This window comes from Tamandua tetradactyla, chromosome 18 (assembly GCF_023851605.1).
Source record: "Tamandua tetradactyla isolate mTamTet1 chromosome 18, mTamTet1.pri, whole genome shotgun sequence".
In the NCBI taxonomy this organism is placed as follows: Eukaryota; Metazoa; Chordata; class Mammalia; order Pilosa; family Myrmecophagidae; genus Tamandua; species Tamandua tetradactyla.
This window is the reverse complement of record NC_135344.1, coordinates 65,272,538-65,290,567: the sequence shown is the minus strand read 5'-3', so window position 1 is coordinate 65,290,567 and position 18,030 is coordinate 65,272,538. Positions and strand designations below refer to the sequence as shown.

Below are 18,030 nucleotides of genomic sequence, written 5' to 3'. Positions count from 1 at the left end.
AGGTATGCATTTTTACTTAAAATCACTTGTATACCATGCAAAAATAATTACTTAAGGATCTTATATGATGGGCAAAAATTATTTTGTGATGTGAAAGCATTCGTAATTCAAAAATTGGGGAAGCACTGGCTCAAGAGAAAGGCGATGCTAACGTAAACTAGACTTCTCTTGGTGGGAATTGAAAGGAGAATTTGAAGGTGAGAGACATTTTTCATCAATATTAGGTTTCAGAAACATCTCATGAAACACCCAAGGGAGGGTCCTACTAAAGTAATTAGTGAATTAGACTCCAGAATTTTTGCATACAAAATGTACACATTTTTTTTTGTAACAGACAGAAAGAAGCAGCACTAGTGCCAATTGTGAAATTTTCATTGTATTCAGCCAGATGAAATCCAGAAAAATTCTTTTCTTACAAATATAATGCACCAGCTGTCAGAGAATTTGAAAGGAATAACCAGTATTGATATAATATAACCAGTATTATTATTATAATAAATTACTTGTACTCATGCTAATTTTATAATTAAATATCATGCTTTTACTACTTTAAATACCTTATAAGAACTTGCAAAAAGTTTGGAAACTATAATTTAAAAGTAAGAATAAATGAAAGACACTTGTTTATAAAATCAAATTTTGCATAGTTAAATTTTATTTTTTAGGGTCCTATAAATTGGCCACGCAAGTAGTAAAATCAGAATTAGATAGCTCTACCTCTGTGAGCACTTGAGTATCTAATCAATAAATGTTACATATTCACACTTTCGTTTCATTTAGAACTAGAGATTGCCTTTAAAATGCTCTTAAGAAAAATTCTACCCTCATTCCAGGAAATAAGACCTGGTTATAGAAAACACTGCAACTATTGCTCAGTTTCTGAGTGTAAAAATCTTTCATTAAATACAGTGACATAGAATGTATCATAGCTCCAGATGAGCAAGAGGCAGATTTTTAAATTTAAGGCTGGAGAATGGGTGGTGAGTACTGATAACAGGGGTAAGAAAATGACAACTCTTGATTAGGTATTTTAATCATGGAATTTACCTGTCAGAGCTGGGCTGAGAAGTGACAAACCCCATACAATACATTAGTCACTCAAAATAACATCCCCTCTAATGTGCAGATGGAAATAGAAAAGAACTTGATTCATCTTTCCAAATAGGATATGACCCTGGTAGTGGCTTGCAAAGTCAAGAATCCATCTGAGAACCAAACATGGCTTGAAATTTTAGAAGACAATAGAGTGTGGAATTTGTTTGGTCTCTCCTGAAATTAAGTGGAATGAAATCCAGCTGTATCATCTTGCATCCACAAAAATACTGCACAGAATGGTTGCCTTCCATGCGGGAGATCTGAGCTTGATTCCCAGACCATGCACTGCATCCCCCAAAATACTGCACAAAAATTTGCCACTATCTAATATTCCATAATGGCTAGAAAAATTCTATATTGCCTCAACAGTTCTTTTCTTTCATGTTTCCTACTTCTCTCCCTTCCACTCAAAGGATGTCTGACCCATTGACAACCTTCCTGTCTGGTTTCACAATCCTTTACCACTTTGGAGTCATTTAGAACATGACGTATATCAGATTGCTATGGATTAATTGGACTTTTGATCAAGATAATAGACTGATAACACTTGATTCTGATTGCCCGCTCCTAAAACAGAAGTACTGGATACAATTTTTTAAAACATGCATTAAATCATAAAATCATATTTAAAAGATCCTGTGGAACTTAAAAGCAAGATAGGGACATTTCCATGTGCCAGAAATGAAGCAGAAACCTCTAGCAGTGAATGGAAGTTGAATCTGCATAGTCTATGACTCAGATGCTGGGCTAGAACTGGGGCAGACATTTGAAAGGAGACTGGAAATCTTTTTTCTTGATCTTGGTGTTATGATTGAAAGTGAGTTGTCTATCATTGGCCAATCGTGAGAGAAAAACAAGATGAACCATCAAGACTGCCATGTGTGGAAGTGAGACCTAAATTTACATTTGCCACATTGTGTGGAAATTCTGAACAGTGATTAATATATAATCTGTTTTGGAATGTCTGAAACTTATAAGACTTGGTAAATGTAAAAAAGTATCTTCCTCACAAGCATGCTTCCCTATTATGGTGTGTGTGTGTATATATATATCCAAAAAAGTGAACATGATTTGAAAATAAGCTCATATATTAAAATTTGTAAATCATATGCAAAAATCCAATTCTTAGAAAGACAGTTCAAAGGCTCTAAAATGAGAGAATTTATACTCAAGCAATTGAATATAATAGAAGCTCTTCAAAAAGGACTTATTCTAACAATAAAAAAGATAAAGAAAGGAAAATTAGCTATAAAAGATTAAAGAGAACATATGGAAAAATACAGGCACATAGGAAAACAAACCCACTGAGATTAAATGACTTGCTCAGAGCCATTTATCAGGTTGGCCTATAATCCTATAATTATAGAAATATTTGGTGACTGTTTTATCATGGCCCTGTATTGAAAACTCCCAATAAGTTTGATATTGCAGCCTCCATATCAGTTTCATGAGATCTTTCAAAAATCTCACTTCCCTTATATGAGATGTGCCACTTAACCTGTACCCTTCAAAAATCAAGACTTTTAAAAAATCTTGCAGTCCTAATGCTATGAAAGTATTTTATTGGTAAATCTGGGGCCATTATCACTTCCAATACTGTTTCTTCCCTGGTTTCATCCCGTTGTTGGACTCCAGTTATACGTATGGAACTTTTCATCACGTCCCAAATGTCAATTATACTCTTTTTCTGTATTTTTCTTTGCCTTTGCTCTCTTTGTTTCTGCTTGTAGATTTTGTACTGATCTATCTTCAAGTTTTAATAATTCTTTCTTTTGCATGTCTGATCTGCTGGTAATCTTATCTATTGAGCTTTTAATTTTAGTTGATAAAATTTTTCGAGTCTAGAACTCTTGTTTGATCCTTTTTTAGTTATCTTGAAAATTTCTTCATCTTGCCATTTATTATCTTGAATTTTTAATCACAGCTTTGTACAATTGCATCTCTGATGACTTCAATAAACAGGTCATCTATGAGTCTGTTTCTATTGTTTACTTTTCTTTGGGTCTGGTTTCTTGGTGTGCCTGGTAATTTTTGATGTAATGCTGGACATTGTGTATGATGCATTGTAGAGACTCTAGATGATGTTATCTTTATCCGGAGAAGACTCATTGATTATCTAATAGGCAGCTAAGGTTGAGGCAGATCATTTTAAGCCAATCAGGAAGGGCTGCTGGAGTGTAGCTTCTTTCTATAAGGTCTGTCTCCTTATGATTTGCCAACCAGACTCAGAACCTGGTGTTGTTAAAGGCCTTCTAAGAAGACACAGGACTGAACAAAAAGACTGAAGATGAAATGGAATCTACCCAATGCAGAGATTTCCTGTCAGAAGCTATGGTTCCCTTCTCATGCAGTTGCCCCTTTACGCAGGTGTTTCCAATGGCCTGTTCTTGACCTTGACTGCAATTTGTATCAAAAGAGAAACTTTTAAAAGTACTCAGCCCACATTACTCCCCAAACCAATTAAATCAGAACCTCTGGGATATAAGAATTTTTTAAAGCTCCCCTGCTAATCCCAAAGTGCACCAAGTTTGAGTGCCACTGCTATCGATTTCCAGAGTAACCATGGTGGGGTTGGCTTCTGCTGGGTCGTGTAAAACAGGACAAAATTCATATGTGTCCTTGAAGCTCTTTTGTTTGCTCTGTTTTCATCCTCACATCTTGTCAATCTTATTCATTCCACAAGTATTTACTCACCTATTCTTTGCTAACACTATGCTAACAAGGTAATGCATAGTAAACAAGGTCATCTTTCCTTCAAGTAGTGTATAGTCTGATTGGAGACGGGCTCATAAGTAGTTAATTCACAGTGTGAGAACTGCTTTAGCAGTAAAAAGCATGATGAGACACCCAGTCCAGTTTTGAGGGATGGGAGGCTTCCTGGAGGAGACATGATGGAGAGGATGGAGTAACCTAGGCAGAACACCAGGTGGGGAGGTGGAAGGGGAGATGATACAGGTAAAGGAAGCAAAGCCCCAAGATAAAGAAAGTAGAGTACATTCAGGGAACCACAAGTTCTCTTGACCACTATTTGTACCTCCCTTTTAGTCATCTGCCATCTCATATCATACTGGATTTCTGTATCTCACTTTTTCTGTGCTATTTGTGTTTCCATAGATTTTCATCATCGACCTAGATTCTGAATGAGACACTTTGTGCTGAATTATTTTTCCATTCCCTTGGCTGCTTTACCTACCTTACTTTGATGTGCTTCTTTTAACCTGTGGCACCATACTAAATGCCTCATTGAGCTTACATGTGGCTGTTTGAAACCATGCCTAATTTATCTGTATAATAGAAATTGAGCACTAACTATACGCTAAGCATATTTCTAGATACTGCAGATAGAGTGGGAACATAGTGTAAAGCAAATGGACAAGAATCCCACTTTCACAAAATTCATACTAATTCAGCATCATTCTTAGCAATATCTAGTCACTGACCATAAGATAAATCTCTCAATCTCTCATTAGGTTATGCCCATCCTGTTTTAGCATTGCTCATCTTGCTTTCTTATTTCACATGTATCATCTATTGCAATTTGTGTTTTGACGAGAAAATCTTTTGTGTTCTAAGTCAACACTGAGGTAACATGAGGGACCCTAACAGGGTCAAGAAATCAGTTTATGTGGCCTCCTGTTTTTGTGAATAAAGTTTTATTGAAACAGGGCCATGTTCATTCATTTAGGCATTCTCAATAGCTGCTTTCTGTCTCTACTGGCAGTTGAGTAGTTGCAACAGAGACCATGTAACTCACCTAAGTATTTACTATCTGGCCCTTTAAGAAACTTTGCCAATTGTTATCTATTCTAGACCATTCTGGTTTTGTGATACAGCTCACCTAGGCCGCCATTCTTTGATCACTTATACCTCTGTTGGTTGCTCTATAAGTTAGAGGGAATACATTTCCTACTTCTAATGTTTCATGAGTTTGGAAGGACTGGTAGAATTAATACTCCTGGCTTTTCCCTGTCTCCTCTCTGTTCAGCCCCAAGGGAAAGTGAGTGACTGACCTGGCTGGTGAGTCTGAAAGAAGGGCCTGGACATATATGGCATATTTTTTTCCTTCTTTTGGATCTGCCTGTCTTTGGAAAGGTGCATTCTCAACAGCTCTCTCCATCATGACAGTAACTTTATGAATAAGACCTTGCTCTTGTAGTATAGGCCTGAAATTTTGGGAAGTAAGTGCAATTAAATTGGTGTGTATGCCTTCTCCAAGGGCACTATGAGTATAAAAGGAGATATTCTAATATTACTGCCTGTTGCCTTCATCTATCTTTCAATTGATTCAAAAATTAGGTGGGGGAAATAGAGTATTATTTAATACACCCATTCATAAAAAATGCAAATTTTGATGCATCAATTATCAGCCTTGAGAAATAGATAGGGACAAGGCTGTGTCACTCAAAAGAGCCCCTCTTAAATACAGGCCTCAGAAACACCAGAATCAAAGGGGACCTGGGTATTGAGGTTTTAGAAATGGTGGTAGGAAAGATAAGGCATCTCAAATATGACCCCGTGAGTGACTTGGGCTGCTAATACTGCAGATCTGCAAAGTCTGCTGAGAGGCAGTGATGTGTCAAACACAATGGCCAGAGAGAGAGGGGATGGTATGCCCAAGCACTTTTTTCTCTCACATAAGGAAAGCACTGTATCATTAGGAACCTGCTGAAGGCACTTTCTCCTAAGTGAGTTTCTTCTCAGGCTATGAATTCTAGAAAAACCTGGCTTCTTGGCAAGGTTGAGAGAAGAAAATGGTCTCCATCCATATTCTTGCCCTCAGATGCACTGATGGTCTTCAGTAGTCTTTTATAACGTTAAAGGTTGTGTCCTAGAAGCATAATTCTGCCCTGGTTAACTGCTCTAAAAGGGTTGAGATGGCTGGTATTTTCTTAATTTAGTGGCTGTTGGTTATAGAAAACATAATTCCCTATGTCTGCCAAATTTTTGGACTTTTTAGAAAGTGGGATGCGTGAGAAACCAATTTTAATTCTGGGGTCCTGAAGGAATCACACATATTCACATTGGAAAGTAGCCCAGGCAGCAGGTGCTGGAGAAACCCAAATTTACCTTGGTTCAGAATAGCGCACTTTTATCTGACTGAAAGGAATAGAAACTTAAGAAATAAGGATTATGGGACTTTAATATGAGAACTTTGGCCTGTAATTTTTTTGCACTTTTATGTACAGGAACAAGAAGATTTTATTTGGTACTTTAATGACTTTGGTCATTTAATTCACAGAAGCCAGGGAATTTGATTTTGGATTTGAATTACTTTGGACTTTGAATCCTTGTGCTTTAACCTGTCAGGGGATTTAATAATGAGACATTAATATCTTTTGAAGAAATTTACAATGGAAAGTAATTTGTATTCAAATTTATGGCTTTTCTATTTTTTTTTTTTTTTTTTTTTTAGTGGAGTATATTGATATTGTCATTCAATCTCTTTGCGGAATTTCTGATGAGCTATGCTGCCCGTGGCCAGACATGATTTTCAATGAGAAATTTGGACTTAGCGTGGCCCTAGAATTAATTGGTGGTGGTTCTGATCCATGTTAGAAACTCTGGTGGCAAAAATCGGCACTAATTACCTGCATCATCAAGAAGAACCACACAAAAATTCCTGGTTTGAGGGGAGAAGGCTTACAGAAATGGTGCAGAACTTCCCTAATTTCCTCTCTGAAGGGAAGAACTACACGCCTGGTGGCACAGAGGCGTGACAGTCAAACCTAATGGGTTAACAGAAAAAAATGCTACAGAACATTATGCAGGACATACTTGTCCCCAACTTCTCAGGTGTCCTTGTGTACGGATTCCTCTAGGGTAACTCTCCTGACCTTTTGTCCCATGGAGGAGAAAGGAGGTTCCTGGTTCACTGCACATTTCTTGATCTGGCAAACCTAATCTGTTACTGGGTCTTTTTCTACCACTGACCAGTGGAAGGCAGCTTGCTAGCTGGCACCCAAACTTTCTCTTTAGTGACTTTCTTAAGGTCTCCGCGCAGATTTGGCAAGCTCTTTGACTTCTCAGCCCTAAGGCGGTGTCTCCAAATAGTCTCAGTAATAAAAATTCTCAGTAATGAAAGTGATATTTTTATTTTCATTCCTCTGACTTAGTTTATCTCTTAGTTGGTTCAGAATTTGTGCAAGAGAAAGGCACATTATGTATTTGACACCTTGAGACCCCCAACCCTAGACTTTGACTTTGCTGAGCCCTGGTCTTCTGCCTTGATTTCCTGACTTGATCTACAGCCTATAATTTGACCGTGTCTTCCACAGTACATCATTATCCTTAGTACCATTGTGTGTCAATAATTTATACATAACCATATTCTTTTTATTTGAAATGAAATTTGCTAAGAACTACTTAGGACATACTAACAGTAGAGTGGAACAATGTATTTGCCTTGTGTAAATGGATGAAATTAATTTTGGCAGGATGGGTTTGGGACCATTCAGTTATTAGACATTGTGTAGAGAGAATATTAATCTGTTTGGTTGAATTTTTCACTTTTTATCTGAACTTTTATCATATAGATTGAGTAAAAAAATTGGATTGAATTTCAACAACTATCATTATTAATTCTCATATCTCTAATTAAAATCAGTCCTAGGAATCTGCCCATATGCTGAGGTTATTGTTTTTTAGCTTGCTCATGGCCAGCTTTAATTACTTTAAAAATGATGGCATGCAAATTTCATAGATAACAAATTCCATACAAAATATATATGGATATAGTTCTTAATAGTCTTTTCTAATGTGTTACTTTTCAACTTAGCAAATAAATGTTTATTTTTCATATTGAAGAAAAATCATACTAGTATGTTTTCATATTCAAGAGATTTTGAAAGTTGCTGAAAGGTACTTTTAATTCTTTCCCACTCACTACATACCATTTGGGGCATACGGCAGGCTCAACTTTTATTTTCGCTTTTTGAGTATATGTTTTTAGGCATTACAATTTGATATATATTCACAATTATGTCCTTTCATGACCCTTCTTTGCAGTCTAATGCTACTCAATGAAGATGCAGGAATGATTGTGTATAATAAATTATTTTAAAAACCCAACATAAATTTCTTTGGTCCAGGTGAGAATAATAAAAAATAAATTTAAATAAAAATTAGTGCTAATTTATAAGTGGGTATTTTTTTGTCTCTTTTTTCTTGCTATTATGGAGTATCCTGCTATAGAGATATTTAACTTGTGAGTTTCTTTCGTTTTCAGTATTTCAGCAGGGCTTCTTAAGATAGGACATAAGAAGTTCTTAAAAGAATGTTCCCTGATTTAGCTAACCACAGGCCTTTTTCTCTGCCCCTGAAAGAGTGGCAAACAGACTTGACATCTTTTGAGTTATTTAGGCAGGATTTACTCTTTAAAGGTGGAAAATGTTTCAAAGGCAAATATAACACAAGAATTGAAAAATCTAGTTCTCTACCCGAGGGGATCTAAAAACTTGACATCTTCTTTGTCAGCTGCTAGTTAATTTTTAAGTGAAAATAAGGAAATACGGATGAAAGCACTATGCTTTCATGCATGTCATGAACAGATTTATATTTATTTGGGAAACATATCGTCTTTTGTTGAGGGCATGAGGATTTTTATGTATATTTGTCTTTGTAAACATAGTGTGAATATCTCTAAGAGCAAGAAATGATTTAGCATCCATAGTCTCAGCCGAACATCACTCTCTTAATTTTCTTCATTATAATGGGTTTTGAAATGATCATTGGAAAATGGATTTCAGCTGTAACTGCCAGGATGCAATTTTGTCAAAGAAGCTATTTAACTGTTATCCTGTAATCAGAGCTGACAATCCAAGAAATATAAAGGTCTGATGTTTGATGGATTAGCACTAATAAAAACCACTGATAGAGTTCAAACATCCATTTAGTGCATGTGCCCACCTGGAAAGCTATTCAAGACCAACTTATCAGGTGGTAAGTTTTGAATGATGGACATACACATATCTAAATGTCTTTTTTTTTTTTTTTACATGCTTTTCCCCCTTGAAATGTGACAGCATTGCCTCTATCTCTCCTTCATATTTATTTTTGGAAATATTTGGAAGTTGAAACACCTTTGAATGGCTGCCCATTTGGATAAACCAGCATAAACATGCCCTTCTCACCCTGTATCAGTGTGGAGAGAGATGAGAGCTTTTGTTTTTAGTAAATCTTTTAATTTAGAGATCATGCACTAGCTGAAATGGCTGAAATCATAGATGTCATTTTGTTAAGACAGCACTAAAACTAAAGAGTGATATGTTTCTGTAAACAAAGAGTCCTTGTCAATGTAAAATTTGTTTGATTTTTTTCTTAAAGTGAATGCTCTGAGTAAGTTAATTCACTTTTGGGGTAAGTAATGATGGCAAGTATCAGCTTATGAACTGAAGCTCTTGGGTCAAACAGATCTGAGTTCAAATCTGGCCTCAGCTAACCACTAATTGTGTGATCTATGAGTAAATTACTTAACTATATTAAGCCTTTCTTTCTGCATCTATAAAATAGGAATAAATTAAGGTTTTTTTCCACATGTTAAGCAACAATTAAGACAGTGCATGTCGACTTTATTGAGCAATGTGCTTGCCACATAGCAAGCTGGCACATAGCCAGCTAAAAATTATATTTGACAATAATAAAAATACTGGTGATAAAAAAGGTGTAAAAGGACTGGGAAGAGCATTCTGATTTTAGGGGCAGCAAGAGTTATGGTATCCAAATCTTGCATATTAGTGATTTGGAGAAATGAAATCTAGTGTGGAGAATCTGAAATTGGCTATTTGGGGCCCTGGAATTTCGCTTCTCTTCACTAACTCTGGGAATAGTATATTTTGAGGCAGAAAGCATGGTGTCTGCTCTTGAGAAATTGAAATAGTGAAGGGATGGGGCACAGGGACGAGTTATGAGGATGCAAGGAATCAACTGATGAAGAGAGGCCACAGGAGACAAATGGCTATCATCATTTGTAATTTACATTTAAACTTCTCAAGTGATGAGTCCAAGAAAAAGGATAAAAAAAAGGGATATAAGTGATGGGGTTAAAAAAGGAATAAATATATATTCACACTTTAGGTTATTTGTCTTAGATGCTTTTAAATGAAATACTTAATAATTTTAAATGTAATACTTGATAAAGAAAATTTGGAATATAGCTACTAATTGCCTCACAATTTCTATAGATTTGTTGGGGAGCTCAGGAGCATGCCTTTTTTTTCAACAAGCACCATAATAATTCCAACCTGAGTGTTTTGGACCACATGCTGACAAACCCTGGCTTAGATCTGTGCAGCTCAAAGTGTGGATCATGGACCAGCAACTTCAGCTTATCCTGGGGGCTTGTTACAAATGAAGAATCTCAGGCCCACCTCAGACCTCGTGAATTAGAGTCTGCACTTTAACAAGATCCCCAGTGGTTTGTGTACACAGTGAAGTTTGGAGGCTGTCTTCCAGATGATGCTCAGTTCTTCAGTGGCAATCTGTTGACATAAGAACCACAGTACCCCAGCTCTAATTGCACCTGTGCAGGTACAGTGCTGCATTACCTCTCTTAGAGATGAAGAGTTTGATTCATGACCTGAGTCTTTCCAGCTCTGAGACTCTCAGATCAAATGTTTTTAGCATTAATTTCACTTAATATTGGTTCCTTTATCTTTCCCCTACTTAATCATTTTCCCAAGCCTGATCTCAATTATTTCTCTGGTCTCATTTCAGCTAATGCTTAGCTTCTTCTCAAAATACAGTCATTCATAATTTACATGATCCCTTTCTTTTACATACTCTGAGAACTAATTCCTTCAAATTTACTCCATCCTTCTTGCAGATCAGAGCTCATTTCTCCTTTTCCTTTCTCTTTCTTCTTCAAGTGTTCTCTGTCTGGTTTACTATTTTATCCTTGCTCTCAGAAACAAAAAGTGTTCATGAATATTTAAAAAACATCTAGCAAAGAAGAAAACCTCATTAATGGCTAAACAAATATTTAACAGATTTTTCATAAATAAGATATAAGATATAAGAGAAAGCCTAACAGAACACATATTAATCTGTCTTCATTAATGAATCCAACCAGACCTGTCATGCCGAGTTTAGGAATATACAAATAAGAAGATGGCCTCTGCTGACAATCTTGTGGGGATTTCAGATATATAAAATGTAAAATTACTTTGTTATATAAAAGTAGAAATGTAAATCCTAAAACTTTAGAGTTCCAAGAACACAATAACAAATAATTCTACTAAAATAATCTAAAAAAAATGATAATAAATAATAGTAATCTCTTTTCCCTCCCCTTCCTTTCCCTTCCCTCCCTTTCCCCTTAAAGTCCTCTCTTTCTCTGCCTTCTTTTCCTTCTTTTGTTTTCACTTTCATCATACCACATTTTTTCTTTACTAAGTAATGACAATAGGAAGCATAGTACATGCATTAAAACAACTAATGTATACTTCATCTTGTTTTTTCAGTACTTAATAAAGATATTTTTAATCATCCAACATACATAACATCTGAATTCAGTGAGATTAATGCTCTGTGTGTTCCTGTTTCAGTTTGCAAAAGCTACCTCAATAAAATATACACCTTTGGCTTTTTCAGAGAGGATTTATTAGGTTGCAAATTTATAGTTCTAAGGCTGTGAACATGTCCAAATTAAGGCACCAACAAGAGGATACCTTCTCGGAAGAAATGCAGCCAGTATTCGGAGTTCCTCTGTCACATGGGAAGGCATATGCCAGTGTTTGCTAGTCCATCTCTCCTGGCTTCTGGTTCCAAATGACTCTGTCAGCTCATGTTTTAAGAGTTCCAAATTCTCTGCCACTTTAAAACAAGGGTCTCCTTCCTTCCAATTTACAATGGCACGTTTATCATTTCTGCTTAAGGCCTCATTGGAAGTATCTTTAGAATTCATATTTCTCCCAACAGTCTTTTTAAAGGCCTTTTCAACCACACTTTTCACAATTCTTCCAGAATCTTCTCCTTATCAATTTTTAAAGCTGTTCCAGCATTTCTAATATTTGCAAATCACAGCACCCCACTTCTCTGGTACCAAAATCTGTTTCAGTTTGCTAAAACTTCCAGAATGCAAAATACCAGAAATGGATTGGCTTTTAGAAAGGGATTTATTAGGTTAAAAATTTACAGTTCTAAGGCTATGAAAATCTGAAATAAAGCATCAACAAGAGGATACCTTCTCAGAGGAAAGGCAATTTGCATTTGGGGTTTCTCTGACACATGGGAAAGCACATGGCAATGTCTGCTATATTTCTCTCCCAATTTCTAGTCCCAAATGGTTCTCTCGGCTCCTGTGGATCCTTCTTGCTTCTCCCCAGGGTATTTTCTTTCTTAGCTTCTCTCTCATAAAGGGCTCCAGGAAAGGATTAAGACCCACCTTGAATTGGGTGGGTCACATCTCCATGAAACAACCTAATCAAAATGTCCTACCCCCAGTAGGTCTGCCCTCACAAGAATGGATTAGAAGAACCTGGCTTTTCTGGGGAACATAACAGATTCAAATGAGCACAGTTCTCAATATAGTAAATTTTCTGTTTTGCTCTCAGTTCCTGGATTAAGGGAAGGCTCTAAAGAGCAACCCATATTTCTGAATGGCAGCTGGTTTATTTTAGTCATGCTTAATGTAATTTCTATACTCTTATTACTTTGGCAGCCATTAAGAAAACTTTTCTCAAAAATATTTTAAAAAGTTAAAAATATCTTATGACATGTGTTATTTACTTTGTTTTTACAGAACATCCTTTTGTCTAAAGAACACAATGTGATACTTGTAAAGAAGCTGAGAATGACTTGGAGAAGAGAAATTTCTTTAGGTAAAAGCAGTAAAGAACATAAGCAATCATGGTTTCATAGAAACAGAAGTAGCTAAATCCTTGTTTTATGCAGTTACTGGAAAGGAAATAGAATTCTTAGCTATCAAGGGGAAAGTGTAAGGGCAGACCCCAATATGATGTACAGGGAAACTCTTGCTATGTTTTTTATCCCATAAGATGCATATTATTTTTTCACATTTTATCATCTCTATTTGTGTTGCTTCTTACAATAGATGATCTGCTATTGTTTAATTTACAGCATTTTCCCTCTTTTCCCAGTGGTACATGAAACAGTGCTGTGGTTTTCAAATAATAGTGACTGAGAATCAGTAAAGTACAGAGGTAGTGGTGATTAGTGGTAATTGGACACATTCTAGCCCAAGTCCAAAGTGTTCTAGGTTGCTGATACCTAAAATTTCATTAATAAAACTTTTTTAAGCTGTAGGCTTTCAAATTGCAGATATCCCAGGAGCAGGTATCCTTCAAACTGGATAAGTCACCTATTTGTCTGATGGGTTTAACAGATCCTCAGCCTGGAGTATTCTTTGCAGTTGGCCTTGCAACAGCAGTTACTGACATGTGGTCGTACATGTCAGTGGCTTATGTTTGCCCCTCTTTCTGACCATTAAAACTTCATCTTTTGGGGACAGAACTGTGTTTTACTTTAAGATGCAAGATTCACCTTAGTTAAGAATAAAGACATCTGAGGAAAAAAGCCAGGGCCTAATAGAGCCAGTGCATTTTTTCTTCATCATCTGTGATGGGTTAAATTTTGCATCTCAACATATGCGTGTTCTTACTCTTAATCCACACCCCTGTGGGTATGAACCCATTGTAATAGGACTTCTTGAAGATGGTGGTTTTAGTTAAGGTGTGGTTCATTTAAATGACAGTGGGTCTTAATCCAGATTACTGGAGGCTTTCTCAGGGAGAAACAGAAAGTCAGCAGGAACCTGGGGAAGAAAGGAGAGGACATTGCCATGTGACAAGAAAGCCAAGGAACCCCAAAGATTGACTATAGTCTTTCTGATAACCTTGTTTTTGGACTTCTCCTAGCTCAAAGCCATTGAGCCAATGAATTCCCATTGTTTTAGCCAACCCATTGTGTGCTAATTGTCATAACAGACTCAGCAAATTCAGCAAAAAAATGCAAAGGATTCCACAACTACTTTGCCCACCGATTTACAATCTGTTATGATCAAAAGACTCTTGAGAAGTGTTTATCTTAGGATAAGCCTTCAACTGAAATGCTCTTTCCACCTCTGAAACAGCAGAAACTTTTTCTTGTCTGTGAAACTTAAAGAGAGGTGTTGGAGGTTGATGGGCTCTGTTAGCTGCTGCAGAGCCACACTCTTTGTGCTCTCTGGACTGGAAATTTTTGTTGGAAGACCTGTCTCTTACATCTTTTCAAGCCACCAGGAAAATTTTGATGTAGCTTAAACTGGAATGTAGAGGGGTCATCCAGTTTTGAAACTTCCTGAAGAATTTAGAATTTAGTATCCATCAACTACTGTTATTTGTCCTTAAAAAGTGCCTTTTCTGGGAATGTCACATTTTATTTCATGAGGCATTCCTCTTGTTGACTAGTCTACACTACATGCTGTCCATGGAAAAGTTCACAGAAAAGTCTGGCTGGTAATGTAGAATGTATTCTGATGTTTACAAGTGTATAAAGCAAGAAAATCTTCATGAGCTGAAGTAAACCAAGAGTTCTCAGACAACACTAAATAGATTGTGCAGTTACTAAGAGATGGAGCTGGGGCATTTGGACCCAGGCAGATCTCAGAAACTGATGTCAAGAAGATACAGACATTTGTCACCATTGAGAATTGATCATTTTTAAGGATAGCTAATTTCTTAAATTAACAAAAGTGGCATAACTGTTCTTTATTCAGAGGTGTTTAAGAATCTTAGTAAAGAATCTATATGAGTTTGTCAGGGCTATTTTGAGGGAGGCTTTCATTTTTGTGGTAACTTGGTCTCAAAACTTTTTAGTCACTCTAAGTTTAATGAAAAATGTCTCTAGAAGCAAATACAGCCCTATGTTACATATTGGCAACCTATGAATTTTGGGAGACCACTTCTTCAGAAAATTGATATTTAAGAAATATATTTCCAGGAATTTTGTCAGAATTTTCAAGTCCATATTTTACATTCATTGAAGAACTAGTCACTAAATTAAGTGGGTAAACCAGTGATGAAGTTCTCAAGAGAATTATGAGGAAACTGGCTACCAGGAATTCTAGAATTTTTTCCCCAGCACTGAAAAAGATGACTTTTGGTGAACAAGTGAAAAGAGGCAAAGGTAACTTTTCGGAGCAATTGAAATATTCTATCTGATGATTGTAGGCAGTAGCTACATTTTGCTTACATTTGTCAAAACTTATCAAATTGTACACTTGAAATGGGTGAATTTTATTTTATGTAACTTTTGCATGAATGAAGCAAAACAGGTCTTAGATCTTCTTATTCTTTACATAAGTTGATATCCAATAAATTTATTATATTCCCCCTTTTAATTTCTTTTTAATTACATAAATAGTAATAAAAATGAATAGGCATTCTCTTTACAAATCCATTATGCTTAGAAAGAAAATATTTTAATCTGTCTGTATTCTCTTCAAATCTATATAGCATAATTACAATCATCACATAGATATAATTGTGTGTTCTACTTTTTAACTTGTCAGTATAACATAAGTGTTTTGCATCACATTCAGTAGGTGTATGGTTTTTACTTAGCCACCTCTCTTATTTTGAATATGTAAGTATTTTCTATATTTCACTTTTATAAGTAATTTCACTATCAAAATGTTCAATTTGTGTTCCTAAATAAATAATATATCTCGTGCAATGTTGCTGTCATAGTTAATACATAATAGTATTTTGTTTCAAGAATGAATGAACCAAATTCCTTGTGTCAGTTTTACTCAACTATTTCTAAAAGCCAATCTCTGAGGTTTCCTGACTTCTCTATTAGTCCAGGCTCCCCATGTTTAAAATATAATACAAGAAAGATTGAAATCTTCATTATCAGTTAATACAGAAACACATAAAAAGGGGTAAAATTGAGCCACAGAACTGAAAAGCAAGTAAAAATTTTAAAAGTGGAAAAAATATAATTTGCCTGAATAATGCTTTCTGAAGCAAAACCTTGAGTTGTTTTCTTTCTGATGTCTGCAAACTTCATTTGTTTAGGGGAGGTGAACTCTTCTGATCCAACAAGTTGCTTAAGAAGCATTTGTGCTTTCAAACAAATCAGTTCTAATGGAGTAGCTCTAAAAAGTCAGAGAGAAACAGTACACTTCATTGGAGATGGTTGAGTTGGAGACCAGGTACCCAAGGAGGGGACTTCCTCACCAAGTGGAGAGTACCAGTTTCCTGCTTGCTGTGACATTTCAGGGCTACCTCAGTGCTTCATTTTTCTAAAACCTCATGAAGTTACTAAAGAGGAGTTTATGAAAAGAACAAATGTGGTAATCAGTATGATGGTGAAATCCTGGAGGCATGTCTTATTTGGTTCAGGGTGTTTTATATTTTAAGATTATATGAGAAACATTCTATATATTTCAGCTATCATCACCACCACCATCACCACCACCACCACTATTACCACCACTATCACCTCCACTACCATAACCATCACCACCACTGCCACTACCACTACCACAACCATCACCACCACTGCCACTACCACTACCACTACCATCATCACCACCATCACCTCCACTACCACAACCATCACCAACACCACCAACACCATCACCACTACCACTATCACCATCACCTCCACTACCACTACCACTACCACAACCACCACTACCATCACCACCACCACCACCATCACCTCCACTACCACAACAATCACCACCACCACCACCATCACCTTTACTACCACAACTATCACCACCACCACCACCATCACCACCAACACCAATACCTCCACTACCACCATCACCACCACCACCATCACCAACACAACCACCATCACCACCACTACAACCACTACTACCATCATACTGGTCTTTGTGGAGATATGAGAGGATTTCCCATCTGTTATTGTCAACTTACACTTAGAAGCTGAGCTTGGAAAATGACATTGCTTAGTTTGCTAAATAGCTTCCTCAGGGAGGAGCTAAGTCACCTGATTAAGAATTTAAAGAGTGGAAAAACTAATTAATGTTGAGCCACAAAGGATTTGATCATTTATTTACATTCAAAAGTGTCAGTCAACTCTACTCTAAAAAAAAAGGTTTGTGAAACAGGCCTAAAGCAGTCTCCTTAAGATTAAAATAGGCAATTAAGTCAAAGAAACTAGTTTCTGAAAACTGCGCTTGAACCAAGGAGTGAAAAAGCTGGCTTTGGACACTGAAAGGAACCAAATATTTATCTAGGTGGCTCTCAGATGCTCTCCCTCATCGGAGGTTGGAAACTGCAAAGTAAAGAATGTAACCACATTGTCCCTAACTGGGCCTTGATCCTTGACTGTAGGGGTGTTTACATCGGACTTGGAGAATTTGGGTTCAGTAATTCCCTCTGCTGTTGTTACTGACGCTCTCAGGTTTAGACATCCGTATGCTGTAAAATCATCTCTTATGCTATTTGTATTTTCCTTACTTGTTTCTCCTTTGGTTTCTCTTCATTTTTAGCAAAGAGCCACTGGGAAATACCAAACGATCACAACTATGTGAAGAGAAAGAAAAAGAGGGACTTCTGCCCACACTTGGAACAGAGAGAAGAGGAAATCTGGATTGAGAGTGAGAAAAGGAACCAAGGTCGTGAAATTCCAAAGAAAAAAAATTACTTGCAAGAATCATGGGGCATATCTTATGCAGCATTTGTTTTATATTCAGAAATAGTTAAAAGTAGTTGCGTGTGAGAAAAGAAACTTGAAGGGTGGCAACAGGGTGGTGCAAGAAACCAGAATTTTGTTATAATCCCTTCTCTATTAGTTAATTTTTTAAATCTTGTACATGTATCATTTCAATGGAAATAAATCTGAGCTTTATAAATACTACCCTAACTTTAAACCCAATGGATCTAGAGATATGACGTCATGCATTATCAGTTACACCTGTGGGAAAGACTTGGTAGGTGGGCTCATTCTTATCTATGTTAT

General features: G+C 36.4%; 1 long non-coding RNA gene across 1 annotated transcript; it reads left to right on the top strand.

Moving 5' to 3' along the window:
- Positions 1-10,287: 10,287 nt before the first annotated feature.
- LOC143662686 (uncharacterized) lies at positions 10,288-17,691 on the top strand. Its single transcript, XR_013165542.1, has 3 exons — positions 10,288-10,620; positions 12,833-12,911; positions 17,561-17,691. It is a non-coding gene; the product is annotated as an uncharacterized LOC143662686 (long non-coding RNA).
- Positions 17,692-18,030: the final 339 nt, after the last annotated feature.